The following is a 21,399-nucleotide window of genomic DNA, read 5'->3' on the forward strand; positions in this document are numbered from 1 at the left end:
AAGACAAGTAGTGATTCTACACCATCTTACTATGCTGATGGACAGTGACTGTAATGGGGTTTGTGGGAGGACTTGGGGTAGGGGAGAGCCTAGTAAACATAATGTTCTTCAAAATAAATAAATAAATAAATGAAAATTAAAAAAAATACACACTGATTTTATCTTTTCTTTGAATAAAGTATTTTCCCTCTCAGTCATTCATTCTTCAGAGATATCTCAGAGCATCTCAGTCCACTGAATGATACTAGTGTTAAATATGTGTATTTTTATTCTATGTATTTATATATGTATTTTTCACATACACAAAAATGCAAGCCAAGTCCTTTATCTGTCACACCACCATACAAGTGGTGGATCACAGCAGCACAGGAAATCCCTGGCTCTTCCAGGCATCTAGGCACTGTGCTAGTCTCTCACATGGACTCTTCATCAAGGATTTTCAGTGTCCTCTTCCCTCTTCTTTCCTTCCCTTTCCCTACTTTTTTTTCTATGATTTTTTTGTTTGTGTACTGTTTTTGCTTTGCACCTTACTTTTCAAATCTTACTGGTGCTTGGGTCAGCTCCAGGCCAACAGGGAAGCCTCTGCTCGTCCTGTGTGGTGTCTCCTCCCACTGGCTCCCAGTAACCATGTGGCTCCTGGATTCCTCCCTTGGTGGGACCAGCTCTCACTGTGCACTGCTTTCCTCTCTGCTCTGCTGCATCTTCTCAGGTTCTACTATTTGCTAAAGGAAGGTTTGTTGTTTTTGCAAGGCAACTTGCTTTTATATTAGTACTGGATATTTTATTTTGCAGAATACAATTTCTTAACTGCCACTATCAACATGTCATTGCTTAGGATTGTTGGAACTGTTGTGAAAGAATCTAAACCTGGCTCTCAAGCTCTCTCTAATACATATCTACCTTGTAAAAGGATATAGTGGATCTTATGTTTTCTTTTGCTGTAAGCCTCTCAAGGGCATTAGTATAGAAATATAAATAATGGATATCTGTACAGATGTGTCTTCTTTACACTGCTAAGCACAATGCAGGCCTCACTGACTTGGAAGTGGTTCAAAATGCTAGAACCAAAGACAGCCAGTCACACTGGAAAGGCACACTTTGTCTTGAGTTTTAGGGGCCACTTCTTCAACTGCCTTCTATTCTTTCAGTGCTGCCTAAATACAATCCAGTCATTGAATTCTTACAACTAAACAGACCATTTTTCACTTCAGGTCTTTTGTGTGGCAGTTTGATCTTTATTTGTGCAGTCCAAAAACTGGACTTGGACATTATTATTGATCCATTATTTTACTCAATATTATTTCCCACAGCACCTCCAAAACTTCTCCTTTGTTGCATCTTTTCACCACTCCAAGAATCAGGCATCATCGGCCATGGCTCTACTTGTTAGACTGTAATCTCTTTGAGGGTTAATAAGGTATCTTGTTCCTATACTCTTCACAATGCTGGACACGGCATTGTCTACACATAGTGATAAAAACTATTTAACTATGTGATGATATCTTCTCTTGACTTGAATGATCTTCAAAGCCTACCATATTTTCAAGGCATTGATTAAATTACACCTCTTATCAACTGCTCTACTCCCTGGTTTCTTTCTTGGAAACATGTTACTATCACTAAATTTATGTTTTAATATTGTCTTGAATTATTGTTAATACCAACCATGTATGCCTGTTTTCTCATCCCAGTTAGGCATTTAGTACTTTATTGCATCCTTTTTCTTCAAGGAAACAAATATTTTACCAAAAACATGGTAATTTTTTTTTTCCTCATGGCAGGGTTTTGACCTCAAATATTTGTCAGGTGTGCTACTCAAATGAATTTATAGCTGAACAACTCATGTGCTACTCAAATGAATTTACAGGTGAACAACTCATGGAACCTTGAAGATACCTATCCTCTGTCCAGGTTAGGGGCCAAAGTAGACATCCTTGCTTTTCTACCAAAAATCTCAAGGTCCTTTATAGACATTTCTTTCATTTTATGCCCAGAATAATCTGAAAAGCATCAGAGTATTACATCAACTTGTACATATCAAGATCCCATCTCCTCTTCTAGATTCCATGTCAAATAAAGCCAAGTTAGGTTGTCCAAATAAACTGACTAAACAGGTTGTATCAGATAGTGTGCCATATAAAATTTAAATTTTGAACAAAATACATCCCTCCTCCTTTAGCCTCACATAGATATTAAAGTCCCAAGGTACAGACAGCACCATCTTCCACCCCTTTCTCTGCTTTATCAATCTGAGCCAGATTAGCCCCATTCATATTTCCAGTTGAAGTCTTGTTCCTTATTCTTTTTTTTTAGCAGTAGATGCATGGAGTCACCTTCTAGAAGAAATGCTGCTCCTTCAGCATCTCTAGATGCTGAGAACTTCAACTCTGAGTCTCCAGTGTCACACAGAAACCCAAAGTTCCAGGGAGTTCTTTGGTCACATAAGAGTGAAGGACCTAAACATTTAGAAATACCAAAGCCCAGGGACAAATGTGACTGTTGAAAAAGCTTAAAATCTAGGTCCTACCTTGTTCACCATGTAAGAACTTGTTTGTTATCCTTCAGAAGATTGGAGACTGTTGAGATACAGGCTTGGGGTTGATTAATGACTGTGCATTGAGTCCCCTATACAGAATTTTATTGTTGTTAACAACCATTTGATTAATAAATATGAGAGATGCCCTCTCAAAAAAATAAAAATAATAAATAAATCTAGGTCCTAATTCTCATATGTGACAGTATTTTCCAAAATACTTATGTCACCAAAGAAAAGCATTTAAAGTCAAAATTTATATTGCGGTTATCAACCACAGACCATAGCAAAACCGGTGTAAGCAAGATCAGCGTGTAGACAAAGGAAAAAAAGAGAGAAAACAAAAGGCTCTCTCTCTGGTTTCAACTTATCCAGGATGTCAGCCAATCTTCATCAGTTGGCCAGAATCCACTGGCTATAAACTTCTCCCACCTTCAAGATGATTTGCTTTTCTCTGTCCCCTGGACGAGGTTGACTAACATCTCTGCCATCTCGGCCTCCTTCTGGTTTTTCTCACACCATTTGGTCCATCCTCAACATTACTGTTTGGATTCTGACGGTGATTTGAGAGTGTTTTCCTACAAGGCCTCCACCTGGGTTTTTATTTGAATGGGAATATTGTCCTTCTTCCCACAACTTGCTCCTATTGCACATATAAGCTTTCCTGTGAGATATGCAATGTCCTCCCTCTTCTGATGGCTGGAAGCAGAAGCCTTTTGAAATCTTCCCCATGCTACAGTACTTCCATTTCCTCTGGTCCTGCCAGCTCAGGGACATCCAAGGCCTGCACTTTTCTTGGTGCTCCAGAGCCACAGTGTTGATGTAGGTAGAGAAGCAACAAACAATAGGGAGACCCAGCCATCAACCAGAGCTCTACATGTTGGTACACCTTTCAAGACAGGACCATGCTTCTGTTGAAAAAATTTCTAGAACCAAGATAGAGCTGCTCCTGCCTGGGGCCTCTCAACAGCAAACTGAAACTTAGATAACATCCCTGTCCCTATAAACGCTCTGCTTGACAAAAAACACAATACAGTCAGTCAATTACAAAGGCCAAGCCAAATCTGGGCCTTCTTGCATCAAACAAGGTTAACTGTGAGCTCTAGCCAGTCAGATACTTTTTGTCTTTTCCTTGTTCTTTACTCATCCTATAAAAAAGCATTTTGCCTTCTGTCCCACTTTGTAGTTCTCTGAGAGGAGATTGTCCACTTCATGAAGTATTAAAGTCTGTATCACCTTCGTTCAATTCTTTAATCATTTTTAATATCTTTTTAATATCTTTAATATCATGATGCTTGTAGAATCTATTGTATCATCATTCATTATCTCTTTTGTGTAAGTACTTACATTTGTTGCCATACCATGGCCTAACCGAGTAAATGCATGATGGTCGTGGGGCTGTACCATGAACAATCATGAGGATTGTTACTGCCACAGATTTAAGGTCTGAAGTTTCAGTGGGCCACTGGCGCTTCTCAGCAATGTTTTTATGTATCCCTGAGAATTTCCTCCACCATTCTCTACAGAGGTATTTCAAATCTTTTAATATTCTTTGCAAGACCTCCACCTCACCCCTGACCACCACTGTCTCAGGAAGGAGTTTTATCCTCTACTCACTGAGAAAAGGAAGCAGTGGTTCTCAAACCTTAGTTCATGAGATGCATCTTGAGGAAAAGGCAAGAAAGTAAGCTCACACTTTGATTCAGTTGATCTCAAATAAGGTTACATTTACAATAAGCAAATTGGGTGATTCTGATACTGAAGCAGGGTGGCCACACTTAGAAAAACACTCAAGTAGGACCTATATCAACAATCAACTTGCCCTCCAAATGTGTCCCAATGAATGAATGGAAGAATGAAAGAATCTTTATCTGAAAAGTGATGAAAATTTCCAATAGCTTATCAGGACCAATGTGAAACTCTGATTGTTTCTTATACACCAAACACTGTAGAGGTACAGTGATAATTGTTTCTAATTCATAAATTATCTCCCAGGTGTCACTCAGGTGACCTAGCTCTGGTGCCCACTTCCTCATATGGAGACTCCAGCTTCTAGTAAAGTCCTTTACAAGTATTTCTGACCATCCCATGGCCTGCTTTCTCTTGGTGGATGTGCTGTTTCACTAGATACCCCACAATGCTCAGGAAGGCAATCCATCCTTCTGTGGGCACAACAGTTTCCCTTTCTGCATCCGTCATGTAATCTATCACGTGTACCACCATCCTGATGGTTTGTCCGCATACTGTGCTTTTGCTCCAGAGGCACCATATAAGCCCAGTTGTTTGGTATCAGTGGTTGCACAGGTTTGTTTTGTTGCTGCCGCACCACTGCTCTGCTGGATCCTGACCTGCCCCATAGGGAGCTCATCGTCCCTTCTGCTTTTTTCGTAAACAAAACAACTCTCCACTAGTGACTGCCCTCATGACACATAAGCTGTGTGGTAAATGTGATAGAATGAAGCCCTCTATCCCTTGTGTTACATGACATTAGAGTAATAGTTACTGTGCCCTGATGTGTTACAGAACTCAGTGAAATAGGTCTTCTGTTTTTAAATTAAAATATTTCCCCTTAGGACACAATCATACATCCAAGGGGCTGAACTGAGAAACAGATGTCACTAATAGCTACAGTGCTCTATTCTAAATACTTGATGGTTTCTGATGCTTTAAGCATATATTGTATATTTAAAGTAGAATACTAGTGTATTTTTAGGCAAGCCCACCCTGACCCCCTGCAAATAGAATTCTGTCAAGTCATATCTCATATACCCAGTTATTCAACCCAACAGTGAACATTAAATGGTGAGGCTAACTTCTTGCCCAGAAAGTACCGCACCTTCCACGCAAGTAGTGTTTTGGGCTGGTAGGCCCTCAGTACGCATTTATCAGGCAAGTTTGGAAGTCTTAGGATTCAACCTGCTTTAGACTTATTTTCAAATAGTTTTCTTCTTGGATGTTATCTGTCCTTCCTGAAAATGCTGTGAGGAAGATGGCATAGCTCTTACTGTTTTCCTCTCTGATGAGTGAGAATATAAAGCTCAAGAACAGTAAGGTCTCATAGCTTAGGCCCCAGAGGAAGTAGGTGAGGGGTGGAGCTCCACTGTGATTAAATCTGCATCCTGTGCTCACCCTCATACAGGGCTGCTTGAGCATGTGCACTCTTAGGTATGACTGTGTTCAAACCCCAATTTGTCCATCGTTGGCTCCTGAGTCAATTCATGACTTCGTTTTCTAAACTTGAAAAACACTATCATGGAGGAGGCGGAGCCAAGATGGCCGGCATGAGTAGAGCAGCGGAAATCTCCCAAAACCACATATATCTATGAAAATATAATAAAGACAACTCTTCCTAGAATAAAGACCAGAGGACACAGGACAACATCCAGACCACACCCATACCTGCGAGAACCCAGTGTCTCGCGAAGGGGGTAAGATACAAACCCCGGCCACAGGTCCCGAGCACCTCTGCCCCCAGCTCCCAGCAGGAAGAGAGAGATCTGAGCAGGAGGGAGAAGGAGCCCAGGACTGCTGAACACCCAGCCCCAGCCATCCGCACTAGAGGGCAGACACAGTGCATGCGTGGGGTCCTGCTTACTAGGGAAACAGGGCAGCAAGAATGGTGAGCAGGCACTGGAGGCCCACAACAGAGGACATAAGAAAAGTGAGCAGCCATTCTTTTTTTCTTGTTTTGTTGAGGTGAGTGCTTTACAGAAGTCTTAAAGGGACAGGAACCCCAATAATAGGGAAACAGGGCAGCAAGACTGGTGAGCAGGTTTCGGAGGTTGGTGCCAGAGAACAAAAGAAAAGCAGGTGGCCATTTGTTCTTTTTTCTTTTTTTTTTTTTTTTTTTTTGTTGTTGTTTTGTTTTGGTGAGCGCTTATTGGAAGTCTTAAAGGGATAGGGACCCCAATACTAGGGAAACAGGGCAGCAAGACAGGTGAGTGGGTGCCTGAGGCTGCCGCCGGAGAATAAAGAAAAATGAGTGGCCATTTTTTTTTTTTTTGTGGTCGTTTTGTTTTGGCAGGTGCTTTTTGGAAGTCTTAAAGGGGCGGGGCGGGACACTTAGTCCAGAGGTAGGGAATCTGGGGATCTCTGAGCACTCTAATCCCCTGGGCTGCAGGGAGCACGGAGGCCCCTTGCAGAGATAAATAGCCTCCTGGCCGCTCCCCCTCCAACGCAACTCCACCACTTTGGAGCAGCAGCTGGAGCCAGGCCACGCCCATGGCAACAGCGGAGATAAACTCCATAGAAGCTGGGCAGGAAGCAGAAGCCCTGTCTATGCACAGTTACCCAGCACAAGCCCCCAGAGGTCACGGTTCTCCCAGGAGAGAAGGGCCACAAACCAACAAGAAGGGAAGTTCTTCCAGCCGTCACATGTCCCAGCTCTGCAAACTATTCCTATCACCATGAAAAAACAAAATTACAGGCAAACCAAGATCACAGAGACACCAGAGAAGGAGACAGACCTAGCCAGTTTTCCTGACAAAGAATTCAACATAAAAATCATAAACATGCTGACAGAGATGCAGAGAAATAGGCAAGAGAAATGGGATGAAGTCCAGAGGGAGATCACAGATGCCAGAAAGGAGATTACAGAAATGAAACAAACTCTGGAAGGATTTATAAGCAGAATGGATAAGATGCAAGAGGCCATTGATGGAATTGAAACCAGAGAACAGAAACACATAGAAGCTGATGTAGAGAGAGATCAAAGGATTTCCAGGAATGAAACAATGTTAAGAGAACTGTGTGACCAATCCAAAAGGAACTATATCCGTATTCTAGGGGTACCAGAAGAAGAAGAGAGAGGAAAAGGGATGGAAAGTATCTTGGAAGAAATAATTGCTGAAAACTTCCCCAAACTGGGGGAGGAAATAATCCAACAGACCATGGAAATACACAGAACCCCCAATAGAAACGATCCAAGGAGGACAACACCAAGACACATAATAATTAAAATGGCAAAGATCAAGGACAAGGAAAGAGTTTTAAAGGCAGCTAGAGAGAAAAAGGTCACCTATAAAGGAAAACCCATCAGGCTAACATCAGACTTCTTGACAGAAACCTGACAGGCAGGAAGAGAATGGCATGATATATTTAATGCAATGAAACAGAAGGGCCTTAAACCAAGGATACTGTATCCAGCACGACTATCATTTAAATATGATGGTGGGATTAAACAATTCCCACACAAGCAAAAGCTGAGAGAATTTGCTTCCCACAAACCACCTCTACAGGGCATCTTACAGGGACTGCTCTAGATGGAAGCACTTCTAGAAAGAGCACAGAACAAAACACACAACATATGAAGAATGGAGGGGGAGGAATAAGAAGGGAGAGAAGAAAAGAATCTCCAGACAGTGTATATAACAGCTCAATAAGCGAGCTAAGTTAGGCAGTAAGATACTAAAGAGGCTAACCTTGAACCTTTGGTAACCACGAATCTAAAGCCGGCAATGGCAATAAGTACATATCTCTCAATAGTCACGCTAAATGTTAATGGACTGAATGCAACAATCAAAACACACAGAGTAATAGAATGGATAAAAAAGCAAGACCCATCTATATGCTGCTTACAAGAAACTCACCTCAAACCCAAAGACATGTACAGACTAAAAGTCAAGGGATGGAAAAACATATTTCATGCTAACAACAGCGAGAAGAAAGGAGGGGTAGCAGTACTAATATCAGACAAAATAGACTTCAAAACAAAGAAAGTAACAAGAGATAAAGAAGGATACTACATAATGATAAAGGGCTCAGTCCAAGAAGAGGATATAACCATTCTAAATATATATGCACCCAACACAGGAGCACCAGCATATGTGAAACAAATACTAACAGAATTAAAGGGGGGAAATAGACTGCAATGCATTCATTTTAGGAGACTTCAACACACCACTCACCCCAAAGGATAGATCCACTGGGCAGAAAATAAGTAAGGACACAGAAGCACTGAACAACACAGTAGAACAGATGGACCTAATAGACATCTACAGAACTCTACATCCAAAAGCAACAAGATATACATTCTTCTCAAGTGCACGTGGAATATTCTCCAGAATAGACCACATACTACCCCACAAAGAAAGCCTCAGCAAAATCCAAATTATTGAAATTCTACCAACCAATTTTTCAGACCACAAAGGTATAAAACTAGAAATAAATCCTACAAAGAAAACAAAAAGGCTCACAAACACATGGAGGCTTAACAACATGCTCCTAAATAATCAATGGATCAATGAACAAATTAAAATAGAGATCAAGGAATATATAGAAACAAATGACAACAATAACACAAAGCCCCAACTTCTGTGGGACACAGCGAAAGAAGTCTTAAGAGGAAAGTATATAGCAATCCAGGCACACTTGAGGAAGCAAGAAAAATCCCAAATGAATAGTCTAACATCACAATTATCGAAACTGGAAAAAGAGGAACAAATGAGGCCTAAAGTCAGCGGAGGGAGGGACATAATAAAGATCAGAGAAGAAATAAACAAAATTGAGAAGAATAAAACAATAGCAAAAATCAATGAAGCCAAGAGCTGGTTCTTTGAGAAAATAAACAAAATAGATAAGTCTCTAGCCAAACTTATTAAGAGAAAAAGAGAATCAACACAAATCAACAGAATCAGAAATGAGAATGGAAAAATCATGACAGACTCCACAGAAATACAAAGAATTATTAAAGACTACTATGAAAACCTATACGCCAACAAGCTGGAAAACCTAGAAGAAATGGACAACTTCCTAGAAAAATACAACCTTCCAAGAATGACCAAGGAAGAAACACAAAAGTTAAACAAACCAATTACGAGCAAAGAAATTGAAACAGTAATCAAAAAACTACCCAAGAACAAAAACCCGGGGGCCGGACGGATTTACCTCGGAATTTTATCAGACACACAGAGAAGACATAATACCCATTCTCCTTAAAGTTTTCCTAAAAATAGAAGAGGAGGGAATACTCCCAAACTCATTCTATGACGCTAACATCACCCTAATACCAAAACCAGGCAAAGACCCCGCCAAAAAAGAAAATTACAGACCAATATCCCTAATGAATGTAGATGCAAAAATACTCAATAAAATATTAGCAAACAGAATTCAACAGCATATCAAAAGGATCATACACCATGACCAAGTGGGATTCATCCCAGGGATGCAAGGATGGTACAACATTCGAAAATCCATCAACATCATCCACCACATCAACAAAAAGAAAGACAAAAACCACATGATCATCTCCATAGATGCTGAAAAAGCATTTGACAAAATTCAACATCCATTCATGATCAAAACTCTCAGCAAAATGGGTATAGAGGGCAAGTACCTCAACATAATAAAGGCCATATATCATAAACCCACAGCCAACATTATACTGAACAGCGAGAAGCTGAAAGCTTTTCCTCTGAGATCGGGAACTAGACAGGGATGCCCACTCTCCCCACTGCTATTTAACAAAGTACTGGGTGTCCTAGCCATGGCAATCAGACAAAACAAAGAAGTACAAGGAATCCAGATTGGTAAAGAGGAAGTTAAACTGTAGCTATTTGCAGATGACATGATATTGTACATATAAAACCCTAAAGACTCCACTGGAAACTACTAGAGCTAATATCGGAACTCAGCAAAGTTGCAGGATACAAAATTAACATACAGAAATCTGTAGCTTTCCTATACACTAACAATGAACCAGTATAAAGAAAATCAGGAAAACAATTCCATTCACAATTGCATCAAAAAGAATAAAATACCTAGGAATAAATGTAACCAAAGAAGTGAATGACCTATACTCTGAAAACTACAAGTCACTCTTAAGAGAAATTAAAGGGGACACTAACAAATGGAAACTCATCCCATGCTCGTGGATAGGAAGAATTAATATCATCAACACGGCTATCCTGCCCAAAGCAATATACAGATTTGATGCAATCCCTCTTAAATTACCAGCAACATTCTTCAATGAACTGGAACAAATAATTCAAAAATTCATATGGAAACACCAAAGACCCTGAATAGCCAAAGCAATGCTGAGAAAGAAGAATAAAGTAGGGGGGATCTCACTCCCCAATTTCAAGCTCTACTACAAAGCCATAGTAATCAAGACAATTTGGTACTGGCACAAGAACAGAGCCACAGGCTAGTGGAACAGACTAGAGTCTCCAGACATTAACCCAAACATATATGGTCAATTAATATTTGATAAAGGAGCCATGGACATACAATGAGGAAATGACAGCTCTTCAACAGATGGTGCTGGCAGAACTGGACAGCTACATGTAGGAGAATGAATCTGGACCATTGTCTAACCCCATATACAAAAGTAAATTCAAAATGGATCAAAGACCTGAATGTAAGCCATAAAACCATTAAACTCTTGGAAAAAAACATAGGCAAAAACCTCTTAGACATAAACATGAGTGACCTCTTCTTGAACATATCTCCCCAGGCAAGGAAAACAACAACAAAAATGAACAAGTGGGACTATATTAAGCTGAAAAGCTTCTGTACAGCAAAAGACACCATCAATAGAACAAAAAGGAACCTTACAGTATGGGAGAATATATTTGTAAATGACAGATCTGACAAAGGCTTGACGTCCAAAATATATAAAGAGCTCACCCACCTCAACAAACAAAAAACAATCCTATTAAAGGATTTAATCCTATTAAAAAATGGGCAGAGGAACTGAACAGACAGTTCTCCAAAAAAGAAATACAGATGACCAACAGACACATTAAAAGATGCTCCATATCGCTCATTATCAGAGAAATGCAAATTAAAACCACAATGAGGTATCACCTCACACCAGTAAGGATGGCTACCATCCAAAAGACAAACAACAACAAATGTTGGTGAGATTGTGGAGAAAGGGGAAACCTCCTGCACTGCTGGTGGGAATGTAAATTAGTTCAACCATTGTGGAAAGCAGTATGGAGGTTCCTCAAAATACTCAAAATAGACTTACCATTTGACCCAGGTATTCCACTCCTAGGAATTTACCCTAAGAATGCAGCACTCAAGTTTGAAAAAGACAGATGCACCCCTATGTTTATCACAGCACTATTTATAATAGCCAAGAATTGGAAGCAACCTAAGTGTCCATCAGTAGATGAATGGATAAAGAAGATGTGGCACATATACACAATGGAATACTACTCAGCCATAAGAAGAAAACAAATCCTACCATTTGCAACAACATGGATGGAGCTAGAGGGTATTATGCTCAGTGAAATAAGCCAAGTGGAGAAAGAGAAATACCAAATGATTTCGCTCATCTGTGAAGTATAAGAACAAAGGAAAAACTGAAGGAACATAACAGCAGCAGAGTCCCAGATCCGAAGAATGGACTAACAGGTACCAAAGGGAAAGGTACTGGGGAGGATGGGTGGGTAGGGAGGGATAAGGAGGGGAAGAAGAAAGGGGGTATTATGATTAGCATGCATAATGGGGTGGGGTGGGAGAAAGGGCAGGGCTGTACAACACAGAGAAGACAAGTAGTGATTCTACAACATTTAGCTATGCTGATAGACAGTGACTTTAAAGGGTTTTATAGCGGGAATCTGGTATAGGGGAGAGCCCAGTAAACATAATATTCTTCATGTAAGTGTAGATTAAAGATAACAAAAAATAAATAAAAAGGGGGATTACTCCATGATAGGATAAAACTGACTGTAAATCAATGATTAATGCATGCTTTAACTATCCTTAATTTTGATCACTTAAAGGGTGTCAGATGATGGGCTACGGAGGTACACTTTCCTGATAATATTTCTTTCTCTTAAAACAAAAAAAAAGGGGTTCCTGTGTGGTGACCTCCAATGAGTTCTAAACAATGGTATAAAGGGCAGATCGAAGTGTGGGCAAAGGGTCTGTTTGTGTTTATACAGACGACCAAAGCCTAATTTGGCTACCCAGAAAGTGAACTTAGATATGATATGAAGAACTTCCAACATCAGCACTCTCTGAAAGAGTCATACCAGAAGATGATCATCAAAAAAAACCTCAACAGAGATCCAGGCAATGCTGCAGTTGTAGCTGCATTCATCTCACTGGTTCCTGGACTTGCCATTGGAATGAAGAAGGAGATATCTAAGCTGGCCTGTGCATACAGTAAAACAACACATTTGACTGAATCTATACTGTTGGAACTCAATCAAGAATAAGGAGAAGTGCAAGTTGTAGTGCTCCAAAATCTTACAACTACAGACTATCTACTGTTAAAAGAACATATGGGATGTAAACAGTTCCCAGGAATGTGTTGGTTTAATTTGTCTGATTTTTCTCAAACTATTCAAATTCAGTTAGACAATATCCATCATATCATTGATAAGTTTTCACAAATGCCTAGGGTACCTAACTGGTTTTCTTGGTTTCACTGGAGATGGCTGGTAATTGTAGGTCTGCTTTTGTTATGTAGCTGTATTCCTATTATGTTAATGTATGTACGCAATTTAATTAGTAGTTTAAAACCTATACATGCTTATGTTACTCTACAAGAATATATGTCAAAGAAATCATCAATCTTCCCATGTTTTCTTCCGTCTGCTATTTCTATAGCTTTTCTTCTTCCTTCCTAATTACAACCCTTAAATAGAATTCATGCCTCATATCAAATTTACCGAGTATCATAATTCCTCCAAGTGGTAAAGATACCTCAAGACAAATGCTGGGCATAGAAGCCACAGGGCATAAATCTGCAAAGAAGTAAAAAGCTAACCTTTTCAAACAATATGGCTTCTCTCTCACTTACCAACTTTACATTTCCCTGTATGGCCCCGGAAGATGACTGGTTAGCCAGAGACAGGTAAGATTCCTCAAGGGAGGAACAACCTAAGACAGGCACAGTCGCAGGGGGGCCATCATGTGAGAAATTGGAGATCAACAGAGGTGAGGCTTAGAACCTCATCCCCCTGTTTTGAGAGAAGTCTTCTGCATCCGTGGATGTTTTATTGCCCTTGTCTAGCTTGGATTAACACATAGTCTACAGGCACACACCTGATCATCTACATTTGCTCTCTTACAACACTAAACTATGTTTTCTACCTTTATCTTACATCTATCTACCACTTCAGCATTTTATTTAAAAAAAATAATAATAATAATAAAAGGAGAAATGTGGGATCCACATATAAATCAAGTATAAAAATGAAACAAATATTCATATTTGAACTGATTGTTTATAGTTCATAATGCGTGATCAAAACCGAAAGTTTTTGTGATGACTGCCCTTGTACTGTTCTCCATGTAAGAACTTATTCACTATGTAAGAATTTGTTCACCATGTGAGAATTTGCTCGTTATGCTTCAGAAGATTGGAGACTGACGAGAATTAGGCTTGGGGTGGATTAATGATTGTGCATTGAGCATTGACTCCCCTATACAGAATTCTATTGTTGTTAACAACTATTTGATCAATAAATATGAGAGATGCCTTCTCAAAAAAAAAACAAAAACACTATATTATCTTATCTACACCCTAGTTTAGTCATGAATCTTACAAATGTTACTTTCAAAATCTATCACCTAGTATGTATGTTTTTGGTGAAATTATCTCACCTCTCTAAACTTCAGTTTTCTCATTTGCAAAGTAGATGTAATAATAACTACCTCACAAGGTTATAGATACACTAGACTAGCACAAAGTTATATAATAAAGTTCAAGTTGCTGTAGTCATACCAGAACAAGGTCAGTAATTAAAAGTAGTGTTAATAATCATTATTTGGAGGCAATATTATTTATTTTTTAAGTTAGGGCTTTAGACAGACTTGGATTTCAAGATTAGTTCCATTTACCTTGGAGAAGTTACATCTGCAACTGGGGGATAACAATTCTTCAAACTATTGTTATGGGTTTGAAATGAAATAATATAGTTACATTTAGCCCAATTCTTGGCATATATCCTGCTTGATGTTCTCTGAGCTTCCTGGATCTGCAGTGTGGTGTCTGACGTTAATTTGGGGGAATTCTTACTCATTATTGTTTCAAATACCTCTTCTGTTCCTTACTCTCTTCTCCTTCTGGAATTCCTATTATCCACCATATGTTTTGTAGTTGTTCCGCAGCTCCTGGATGTTCTGTTCTATTTTTCTCTTTTTCCTCTTTGCTTTTCAATTTTGGGATTTCTGTGAAGATATCCTCAAGCTCACAAATTCTTTCTTCAGCCATGTCCATCTAACTAATAAGCCCATCAAAGGCATTCTTCATTTCTGTTTTTTTAAAAGTTCCTGGTCTGATAATTCCAATATCTCTTCCATATCTATGTCTGGTCCTTGTCCTTGCTCTGTTCCTTAAAATTATGTTTTTTGCCTTTTTGTATGTCTTGTCATTTTTCCTTGATGGCCAAACATGATGTACTGCATGAAAGGAACTGTTGTAAATAGGTTTTTAGTTATGCTGTGGTGAGCTGTGGGGGAGGGGAAGTGTTCTATGATTAGGTCTCAGTCTTCTGTGAGCTTGTAGTTCTGGACTGTGAACTTCACATGTGCTTTTCAGTTCCCCAACATCCCATTCTGTGGACAGGGATGGTTAGAGGGTACCACAGTTGGGTATTTCCCTTTCCCCAGATCAGTAAGGCTCTGATAATTCCCCTGCAAGTTAGGCTGTGATTAGTTTCTCTTGAAGACAGACTTTGTTAAAAAGAACAAAACTCTCTGGCCTATTTCAAAATATTTCCTTTTTCCTCTCTCTGCTGGAAGTACAAGGGGATTTTTCTCAACTATTCACTGTGAGACCTGGTTGAGCTCCTGGAGATAAAATTCGTAACAGTATGTGAGTCCCCCTTGACTGGGTCCCCTGGTGTTTGCGGCTCTCAGACTTGTCCACAGTGAGCCTCCCCCAGTTTGTCAATCACAGTTCTGGTTTCCTTACCCTGGCCTGTGCCCTGGAGGAGGTTTCTGCTGGTGGGTTCCTGCTCTGCTGAATTATGATTCTTTGTATTCACCAGTTAGTTTCTTCAATTTAGGAGGCAGAAGCAAACCTTTGTGACCTCACTTCTCTGACAGATCTAAAAAGAGATGATTTTTTTATTTCTTCAACTCTTTGCTTAGTATTAGGACTGAATAGAAACTTCCAACTTCATACAAGCCTGCCTGAAAACCTGGAAGTCCACCTCAGTTCTTCATACCTGTATGTCCTCACTCAGCACTGATATAAGCTCTGATTTGATTTGTAGTTTGCTAGACTCCTAACTGCACACAAAGCTTTTATACTAACATAAATCTTTTGTACCAGATTACTTCTTGGATCAATATTCTGTCTAACTTGTTTACAATGTAAAACCATTCATAATTTCAGAAATAGGAGTCATACATTATAAAGACTGAGAATATACAGTATACTATTATGATATAATAAATGAACTCCTATAGCAAACAACTTTTACTTAATTGAAGAGGTTTATATGAAAAACTAGTACTTAGTATTATATCTTTTTTTATTAAGGTATCATTGATATACAATCTTATGAAGGTTTCACATGAGCAACATTGTGGTTATTATATTCACCCATATTATCAAGTCCCCCACATACACATCCCATTGCAGTCACTGTCCATTAACAGAGTAAGATGCTATGGAGTCACTACGTGTCTTTTCTGCACTATACTGTCTTCCCCAGGACCCCCTACATTATGTGTGCTAATCATAACGCCCCTTAATCCCCTTCTTCCTCCTTCCACACTCACCATCCCCAACCCCTTTCCTTTGTTAACTGCTAGTCCCTTCTTGGAGTTTGTGAGTCTGCTGCTGTTTTATTCCTTCAGTTTAGCTTTGCTGTTATACTCCACCAATGAGTGAAATCATTTGGTTACTTGTCTTTTTCCACCTGGCTTATTTCACTCAGCATAATACCCTCTAGCTCCATCCATATTGTTGCAAATAGTAGGATTTATTTTCTTCTTATGTCTGAATAAATATTCCATTGTGTATATGTACCACATCTTCTTTATCCTTTCATCTGCTCATGGACACCTAGGTTGCTTCCGTATCTTGGCTATTGTAAGTAGTACTGCTATGAACAGGGGTGCATATGTCTTTTTGAATCAGGGATCTTGTTTTCTTTGGGTAAATTCCTAGGAGTGGAATTCCTGGGTTAAATGGTATTTCTTTTTTTAGTTTCTTGAGGAACCTACATATTGCTTTCCACAATGGTTGAACTAATTTATATTCCCACCACAGTGTAGGAGGGTTCCCCTTTCTCCACACTTAGTGATTGTATCTTACAAGGCTTCTGTTAAAATCCTTGCTAACAGCACACAGAAATATACTTAAAATATATTTCCTTGAGCTTTTATTATTCATACCACTTTCACTGCAAAATAAATGACCAATTTATCAGAAAAATGTATAATAGATGTGTGCGGTTGGGAAGTGTGGAGGTTAAGACTGGATGAATTGTTGCCACAAGATACTATAATAATTACCTGTGAAAATCTCTTTAGGCAGAAGTGCCTTAGGGTAAATGATAAGCAATAATACCACTAACATCTCAATTGTTTCATTGGTTGTATTACCCTGACGCTTCCCTGTAATGCCATGATGTTTACCTGAGGCATCACATTAGATGAAGCTTCAAGTGTCAGAAAGTCCTTAGCATGTTACTTTACACAAAAACTGGTTCTGCAGTTGGGACCCCAAGAACTAGTAGGTACATAGAAATTAAAGAGGAAAATTCTACCACTTGCTATTTCTGCATCTGCCAAATAGCAATAGTGTTCTTGTGGGTGCCCTTGGAATGAGTGAGCACCTGCTACAATTTAAAATAGGATATTGCTATAGAGTTTAAAGATACCATTGTCTGTCCTTGTTTCTACTTAGTACTTCAAAATATGTGTGAAATAGAAGGATTTATAATTTTTCTAACTTCATTTTTTGTTACTTTTCATGTTAGTTTTTATAGGTTATTGTGGTGACCCCTGCAGGAATTTCAACCCATCATCTTTGCTGAATTCCCTGACTTGACCTAAGTTTGCCCTTTCAGGCCTTCGGTGGGGAGTTCTGCACAAAGATGACCTCGTTGTGGTATCAAACAAATCAGCCCTAAAGCCAGCCCATAATGACAGTTGTTTCCACTGCACTGTGTTTTACTTTTGTTTTCATATGTACGTTTCAAGAATGAGGTCAACTTGAACCCACCACCATCCTACGCTCCGTGAAAGTGCATTAGTATATAGAGGAGTCCAGGAAAAGACTGAAACATTTTGCTTCTTTCTAGGTCTTGTGAGAGACTAGATGGTCATCAGAGGCTGAGCCCTACTCAGCTTGAGACGATAGGGAAGGGCTATCATGTCCAAAAACATGCAGATCACATCTTTCTATACATAAGGCTATACTTACAGGATTAGCATTAGTGACAGATGGATCTTTGGATGGTCAGCTATGGATTGGAATATGAAAGGTGTAGAAGGCCTCTTTGCATGCAAAATGAGATGCTAGTTCTGTCAAGACATGTGTAACAAAATAATTCAGTGGCTTTTATTGAGTACCCACTATGTGCAAGGAACTGAACTAAGCTATTCCATTTTATTTCAACTAAAGGGCATTATCCAAGTTATTTCATTTCAATAAAATGACCTTTTATTTAAACCTGTAAGTTAAAGCCTGTATGTAAAGTGAAGGTTGTAAGGCAGGACTTTCACTCAGCCACCCCAGTCTGTCTTGCATTAAGCTCACCATTTATGCATGCAGACTTGTAGCCAGTATGAAATGGAGGGAAAGAGCTCAACTGCTAACCATACTACCTACTAAACTTGTGATCTGAAAGTGTTCTCTTTGTGTCTCACTTTCCTCATTTACAAAATGGTACCTGCTTCATAGAGGGAAGCACTGAATTAATATCATGTAAATTAGAACAAGGCATCTTATGCAATGAACGCTCAAAAAGATGTTATTACTTAATATATATATTTTCTAAAGTTTTTAACCTACACAAGTATATTTTTAAAGGAACTCTTGTATTTTAATCATAAGTAGAAAAATGATTTCATTTGTATAAATACATGAAACCTTAAAAATACATACAACTAAAACAAAACAATATTAAATTCTCTTGCCAGCCAAGATCTCTGAACCTGAGAATTGTTCTCTGCTTGTCAACAGGGGTGCTTTTGTATACGAATACATGGTAACACAAACCTGAGATCTACTCAGAGAAACAGGGAAAAGATTAAAAGAGAACAATTTCCACATCACATGAACCCATATTTAAAACTGATATGTTATTGCCCTAAAGAAAAGCACTTGCAATTTTAAAATTTGGGAAAAAGCAATATAACTAAATGTCCCCTTTTATTCCCAGGAATCATACGTTTTACTTTAAACATACATAGAAAGTATTCTTGTTCTTTTCAAACCATAGAGAGTATCTTGAGGGCATCAGAGTTACAAGTAAGTCATTAACAAAAAGCCAGGAATGGGAACTCCTAACCTAAGCCAGAGAAAGCTAGAGTCCTCATTATGTTAAATGGATGGCAGTCATCTCTGCCCTGAGAGTAAGGAGCTCTGAGCTGATGTCACCACGAATAGAGCAGAGGACCTTATTTTGGCTATTCATAGTGACTATGCATTTTAAACCAAGATGGTAGAGGAAGACTGCTTCTGCATCAGAAGCTGAAAAATTCCAGATAACAATAGAAACTACCATCCTAGCAATGGAGTCTGCCTTTTTGAAAGTTCTATATTTGCCAAGCACCCTGAAGGGGCAAAGGATATGAGAGGCAACATGACATAATATCAAAAGTGGCAGACATAAAGAAAGCAAGGGTTTGGCTTGCTTAAGGAGTATGGTGAGGTGGGATAGGGGTGGGGGCACAGTAGAAAAGAGGAATGAGGTTGAAGTCTGTGTCCCAGCACAGCCTCTGGACCTGTGAAATTATGTAAGTTGAGGCAAGCCATCTAAATTCTCTTACTATGCTAACAAGTGAAACAGAGATGATGGTTCAGACCCCTGAAGGACAGATGGAAATCATATCTGTAAAGGGCATGATCTACACTCAAAATTTAACAAATGGTGGTAGAGACACACAAACTAAATACAATGTGTGGACATTTTCTGGACCTTGTTTTTGAAGAAATTAACTGTAAAAAGAGAAAATTGAGTTAGTAGGTGAAGAGAGAACATAGACTGGGTGGTAGATGTTATTAAGTACTAATTGTTAATTTATTGAGTGTAGCAATGGTATTGTGCTTTTTTAAGTCCTTTTTAGGAAAATATACAGAATTATTTATAAGTAAAGAGATAAAATAGCTGTGACTTGCTTTAAAATACTCAAACAAAAATCCCGTTGATACTGGGTGAAACAAGAATGACAGAGAATGATAGGTAATGGGTCCGTGTAATTTCATTGTGTATTTTCTCTGTATTTGTGTGCCTTTGTAAACTTCCACACATGCAAAAAAAAAAATTATAAAAATAAATAAATTAAAAGACATCAGTATCAGTCAATAAATATACTATTGTTGTTATTTTCGTCATGAATGTTGTTATAATTGCATAATCAGTGTAGCACTTCCTGAAGGCTTGAGGAGAAATGCTTGACACACAGAGTAAATGGAAGGGCTTCTACATAGAGAGATATCTGACGACCAGCCTAAACCCACAGAGAAGTAAGATTACTGGGGGAAAAAAACAAGTACTTAGTTTAAGTCAAGAGTGATCTCAGTGGAGATAAATCTAGAAATTAAGACTTTTGGAAATGAAATCAGGCTGATCCATATCTCTGTATAGTTCAAATTCTTCTTAGTTTTAATCCTATTCACATTTTACTGTTGCCAAAGTTATGTTTTATTTTTTCATTATTTTTTCAATTCCTTCTTAGAAAATGTCTCAGTTTGATCAAGCCTTTGTCAAGAGGTAGGGATTAAATATCCCCAGCCTTGAAGAAGTCCCAAAAGGAGACAGCTTTGGGGCCCTGGTAGCCACAGACCATTCAAGAAACCTCAACTGATCTGAGGAGGTGGGACCAAAGGAAGTGCTTTCAGGAAAGACTGCAGACATAAAGTTAGCAATGTTCTGGATAACGCAGGCAATTACATGGAATATACATGACATCATAAAGTAAAGTTGTCAAGGGCATTCTAGAATAGATAAATCTAATTTTAAATTTTTATCTCTAGTTTCATTTTTTATCTACCAAAGGACAAAGCAGTAGACATACCACATGGAGTTTCAGTGAGGATTAAATAACATAATATATAGAGAGCACTTCAAACGTATCTGGCACTTGGCAAGCACTACATAAATGCTAACTATTGTTAATATGCCGAAAGCTTTGCTCAGTATTCCAAGCAATTCAGGCGAAAGCAGATGTCTTTGATCCATATCTACAGCTATGTGGGAGACACTATTGATTTTAAAAGCAGCTCAACAAACCAAAGATACATAACATTGTTAGAACTTGCATTAACTTCTATCTCCTCTCTTTATTAGTCCACTTTTAAATTATAATTCTGACAAGTTTTTGTCAGTTCTGAAGACCTGTCAAGGTACCTTTTTCAATTTTGAGCATTATTCTTTCTAGAACATTCAAACTGTTTATTTTCCCGATTTGTTTTGTATTTTGGCTTATAGAAGCTAACAGCTTTTCCAACAGAAAGAGAGATACGAATGTTGCTGGGAAAAGCCCAGATAGCCACAATCATCTTCCCATGTCTGGCCGCAGTGTGTGAAGTCTCCTCATTAGTCATTCTTTTTGAAGGCATGAAAGGCCTCTGCTAAATGTAACTGGTAGCTTGGAAAGGAAACAGGTCAAGCTCTTGCCAGCTATTCAAACTCCATCTTCAATTGTTGTATCAATTTTCTCAGCATACATTCATTTATTCATTAAATAGTTCAACAAAACATTATTGAATACATACTAGGAGA

General features: G+C 38.8%; 1 protein-coding gene across 3 annotated transcripts in view; it reads right to left on the minus strand.

Annotated features, from left to right (window-relative positions):
- The window catches only part of DTHD1 (death domain containing 1), an 80,909-nt gene that overhangs the window by 15,337 nt on the left and 44,173 nt on the right, over nt 1-21,399 (minus strand). Inside the window, exon 9 of one of the 3 annotated variants that reach the window (XR_012131771.1) lies at nt 15,408-15,543. The exons of the other annotated variants lie outside the window; for them this stretch is intronic. The gene's annotated coding sequence lies outside the window, so the exon portion shown is untranslated. The remainder of the gene's footprint in view (nt 1-15,407; nt 15,544-21,399) is intronic. 3 annotated transcript variants of the gene reach the window in all.

This window comes from Manis javanica, chromosome 5 (genome assembly GCF_040802235.1).
Source record: "Manis javanica isolate MJ-LG chromosome 5, MJ_LKY, whole genome shotgun sequence".
NCBI lineage: Eukaryota > Metazoa > Chordata > Mammalia > Pholidota > Manidae > Manis > Manis javanica.